This window comes from Carassius carassius, chromosome 32, assembly GCF_963082965.1.
Source record: "Carassius carassius chromosome 32, fCarCar2.1, whole genome shotgun sequence".
Taxonomy (NCBI): Eukaryota; Metazoa; Chordata; class Actinopteri; order Cypriniformes; family Cyprinidae; genus Carassius; species Carassius carassius.
Window position 1 is genome coordinate 99,120 of NC_081786.1, and position 5,673 is coordinate 104,792.

Below are 5,673 nucleotides of genomic sequence, written 5' to 3' on the forward strand. Positions count from 1 at the left end.
ATGCGCACTACACACCTGCGCGCCGCCTCGCTCCGGGGTTCAACACGAGTTTACGGGAGGATCTTTATTCTATTTATTTATTTATTTATTTTATTTAGACATCGTCACATCAGAAAAAGACAGTTTTTTATGTCTCTTAGAATTAAACAAAAAATCAAGTAGAAAATATTAAGTTTATTGCGTGATAAAAACAACGAACCCTAAACACACTCCAATTAATTTATTGTCCCATCCGTTTTTACATACATATTTTTCTTCTACCAATTTTTGTGTAAAAATTATTGGTAGAATTGACGTCTGGAACAAGATTCTTAAGTATTTAATAATCTTCAGTATAAAATCTGATGTTTCAGAATATAGGGATTCTTGTGGTCAAGTTGCTTTATTGGTGTGATATTTGAGTTAAAGTATTGCCAAAGCATTTAAATACAGAATAAAATATAAAATATGATTACACCATTAAAGTAAAAGGAGACAATAAATGAGTAATGAATGAGAGAAAAGTAGATCAATACAATAAAAATAACAGCAGATAATATTTCAAATATTAATAATAGTAATTATTATATCTAATTAAGAATATAAAATAAAGCAGTTGAGTACAATAAATTATCCCTTTCGTATGGTGTGTATGGGGTATACATATTTAGCAGCTAGTTTGACTGCCGTCTCATTCTCTCCAAGTATATAGAGTAGTTCCTCTGAGTCATTTAGAGACAAGAATGAACGATTCAAAGCTTCAAACTGTGGGAAGAATGTTTCTCTTGTAGTGCTGTATTTGGGAAGTGTTTCTCATCCTCTGTTTGATTCAGCTCACAGTGTTTGCATAGTCGCTCTTCTCTCAGAAGCCAGGATTTTTTAAGTCTATCGATCTCTTTTTACAGATCACGATCGCTGAGTCGATATTTTCAAGTCACCTTTATTTATATAGCGGTTTAAACAAAAAAGATTAAATAGGAAAACAGTGTGTCAATAATGCAAAATGAGAGTTAAAGGCAGTTCATCATTGAATTCAGTGATGTCATCTCTGTTCAGTTAAATAGTGTCTGTGCATTTATTTGCAATCAAGTCAACGATATCGCTGTAGATGAAGTGTCCCCAACTAAGCAAGCCAGAGGCGACAGCGGCAAGGAACCGAAACTCCATCTGTGACAGAATGGAGAAAGAAACCTTGGGAGAAACCAGGCTCAGTTGGGGGCCAGTTCTCCTCTGACCAGACGAAACCAGCAGTAAATCTATGGTACGGTCTAAATCCTGACTGGAAATCCTCACATATACCATTTTTCTCTAAGAAGGAATATAATTGTGTGGATACCACCTTTTCTAGTATCTTGGACAGAAAAGGGAGATTCGAGATTGGTCTATAATTAACTAGTTCTTTGGGGTCAAGTTGTGGTTTTTTGATGAGAGGCTTAATAACAGCCAGTTTGAAGGTTTTGGGGACATATCCTAATGACAATGAGGAATTAATAATAGTCAGAAGAGGATCTATGACTTCTGGAAGCACCTCACAAAGTAATTTGCCAGTTTTGTGGTTTTGTTTAGGGCCGAATAATGCTGGAGTTTGGTTTGGAGGTCAAAATCATTTTTTATTTTTCATCTTAATTATACTTCAGATTTTTTTCAATTTGTTTATGAATGCTGGGGTTGTGATTGGAGTCAGACTCAGTTTTAGTGTCCTTCATCAGTTGAAGCACGAGTGTGTTTAGAGGATGAGACACTGTGTGTGTGTGTGTGTGTGTGTTATTTCTGAAGTTAGGTATTTTTTGATAGTTTTCTTCAGATCGTCTCGTTTTCTCTGTGTTGTAGTTTGGGGCTGGTTGAGGTCTGGTTCTAGTGTTTGGTAAAGAGTTTTAAAGTAAGAGCTCCAGACTGTGCCGCTCTGGAGGAATGGGTCTGATTTGGGGCTTTCAAATTTTTTTAAGATATTCCAGAAATTGTTTTCGTCTATTGGTTGATCGATTTCATCAATTTTAGCTTCATTCTCTTTTGTTACAAATTAGCTTTTTATAATTTTTCAAGCAGCTGGAGTAGGCGAGGTGTAGCGTATGATTGGCCGGATCTTTGTGCTTTTTGTTAGCAAGTTGTTGAATGTCTTTTCTGAGACATTTGCATTCATTATTAAACCACATATTCTTTTTTTTTATTTTTGGTTTGTTTATTCTATGTTTGTTTGGTTGTTTAATGTTAGACATAGTTGCCAGAGTTTGAGTTGAAGAGTTGAAACGTGGTGTCCTTGGATATGTGATTATTATCTACAATATTTATATAATCAGTTTCTTTTCCGGTCTTATGTTTCCACATATGAGAATATGTCCTCTTGGTTTGTAATAAAGAGTCATGAGGTGGAATATAGAGCACGCAGAGCTAGAGATTATGCTGTGATACGACTGATTTCGCTTCAAGCCAAATAGATGAATTTTCATCTAGATGGCGCCGCACATGGCTGCTTCAGTGCTTGGCTCTCCAGTGTTTGTACTGTTTTTGTTCGTTTTTCCTGTTTTTTGTTTAACAAACACGATCAGTTTCACCAGGGATGAACTGCTGAACATTCGGCAGAACACACCACATGATATTTTTCCGGATTTCTATTATACAGACGTTTTACTGAACATTGTTATCGGAGGAGCAGCGGCGCTGATCAAGCGCTTCAGGACGCGCAGACGGGGAAAGCGAGCGGGAGCGCTCGTCAGACTCAGGAAGCGCGGATTTCGAACGCCGTTGCCTAGCATCCATCTCGCAAATCTCCGCTCTCTACCCAACAAAACGGGCAAACTCCTTCTGCTCTCTCGGACAAATAAGGATTTCTCTCACTCTGCTGCTCTGTGTTTCACGGAAACCTGGCTGAATGACGCCATACCGGACAGCGCGCTCCATCTGCCGGGCTTTCAGCTGTTTAGAGCGGATCGCGACGCAGAATCAACGGGGAAATCGCGCGGCGGCGGGACATGCTTTTACATCAATGAACGGTGGTGTACAGATGTAACTGTGTTAAAGAAGATGTGCTGTCCTGATCTAGAAACGCAGTTTATCAACTGCAAGCCGTTCTATTCGCCGCGGGAGTTTCACTCGTTCATTCTGGTTAGTGTTTACATTCCACCTCAAGCGCACGTGAGCTCAGCTTTACAGAAACTCGCTGATCAGATCACAGACACAGAACAACAACACCCGGACTCTGTTTTAATCATTCTTGGGGACTTTAATAAAGCCAATCTCTCCCATGAATTGCCAAAATACAGACAGCATGTTACCTGTCCCACCAGAGACAGTAATATATTGGATCACTGTTACACCACAATAAAGGATGCATATCACTCTGTTCCACGAGCAGCTTTGGGACGTTCTGATCACTGTCTGGTTCATCTTATACCGACCTACAGGCAGAAACTTAAATCTGCTAAACCTGTAGTAAAGACTGTGAAGAGATGGACCAGCGAAACAGAGCAGGATTTACAATCTTGTTTTGACATCACAGACTGGAGCGTTTTTGAAGCTGCTACCACCGATCTGGACGAACTCACAGAGACTGTAACATCCTATATTAGTTTCTGTGAGGATATATGCATTCCTACCAGGACTTATTTAACATTCAACAATGATAAGCCATGGTTTACAGTAAAACTCAGACACCTTCGTCAGGCCAAAGAGGATGCCTACAGAAATGGGGACAGGGTCTTGTACAATCAGGCCAGGAACACACTGAACAAAGAGATTAGAGCGGCTAAAAAGACCTATGCTAAAAAGTTGGAAGACCAGTTTACTTCCAACGACTCTACTTCAGTTTGGAGAGGACTGAGAGCCATCACAAACTACAAGACACCATCCCCTTGCACTGAGGCTAATCAACGACTTGCTAACGACCTGAATGAGTTTTATTGTAGATTTGAAACCCCCAACACCCACTCTGACCATCTCCCTACACAACCATTAACACCTCCTGCAATCCCCCTCTCCATACCTCCTGCTCTTCAAATCTGTGAAGATGATGTGTGCCAGGTCTTCAAGAAAAACAAAAGAAGAAAAGCACCAGGCCCAGATGGCGTTACACCAGCCTGTCTGAAAACCTGTGCTGACCAGCTGGCCCCCATCTTTTCACAGATCTTCAACAGATCTCTGGAGTTGTGTGAAGTGCCTTCCTGCTTCAAACGCTCCACCATAATCCCCATTCCAAAGAAACCCAAGATAACAGGACTTAACGACTACAGACCTGTGGCTCTAACGTCTGTCGTCATGAAGTCGTTTGAAAAACTGGTTCTGGCTTATCTGAAGGACATCACTGGACCCTTACTGGACCCCCTGCAGTTTGCGTACCGAGCAAACAGGTCCGTGGATGATGCAATCAACATGGCATTGCACTTCATCCTGCAACATCTGGACAAACTGGGGACTTATGTGAGGATCCTGTTTGTGGACTTTAGTTCGGCTTTCAACACCATCATCCCAACAACCCTCCAAACCAAACTGACCCAGCTCTCTGTTCCTAGCTCTATCTGTCAGTGGATCACCAGCTTTCTGACAGATAGGCAACAGTTAGTGAGACTGGGGAAATTCATGTCAAACAGCTGCTCCACCAACACTGGTGCCCCTCAGGGATGTGTTCTCTCCCCTCTGCTCTTCTCCCTGTACACCAACGACTGCACCTCTAAAGACCACTCTGTCAAGCTCCTGAAGTTTGCAGACGACACTACAGTCATCGGCCTCATCCAGGACGGTGACGAGTCTGCTTACAGACAGGAGGTTGAGCAGCTGGCTGTCTGGTGCAGTCTTAACAACCTGGAGCTGAACACGCTCAAAACAGTGGAGATGACTGTGGACTTTAGGAGAAACCCCCCTGCACTTTCCCCACTCACCATCATGAACAGCACTGTGACTGCAGTGGAGTCATTCAGATTCCTGGGAACCACCATCTCTCAGGACCTGAAGTGGGACAATCACATTGGCTCCATTGTGAAAAAAGCCCAACAAAGGTTGTACTTCCTTCGCCAGCTGAGGAAATTTAACCTGCCACAGGAGCTGCTGAAACAGTTCTACTCAGCCGTCATTGAGTCAGTCCTGTGTACTTCAATTACTGTCTGGTTTGGTTCAGCTACAAAATCAGATATCAGAAGACTATCGGGGAAGTCGTGGCCTAATGGTTAGAGAGTCGGACTCCCAATCGAAAGGTTGTGAGTTCGAGTCCCGGGCCGGCAGGAATTGTGGGTGGGGGGAGTGCATGTACAGTTCTCTCTCCACCCTCAATACCACGACTTAGGTGCCCTTGAGCAAGGCATCGAACCCCCAACTGCTCCCCGGGCGCCGCAGCATAAATGGCTGCCCACTGCTCCGTGTGTGTGGTCACAGTGTGTGTGTGTGTGTTCACTGCTCTGTGTGTGTGCATTTCGGATGGGTTAAATGCAGAGCACAAATTCTGAGTATGGGTCACCATACTTGGCTGAATGTCACTTCACTTTCACTACAGAGAACTGTTCGGACTGCTGAAAGGATTATTGGTGCTCCCCTGCCCACCCTCCAAGAACTGTACACATCCAGAGTGAGGAAAAGGACTCAGAAAATCACTCTGGATCCCTCACATCCAAGTCACCCCATCTTTGAACTTTTGCCATCTGGCCGGCGCCTCAGAGCCGCAAATACAAGAACAGCAAGGCACAAGAATAGTTTCTTCCCCCAGGCAAT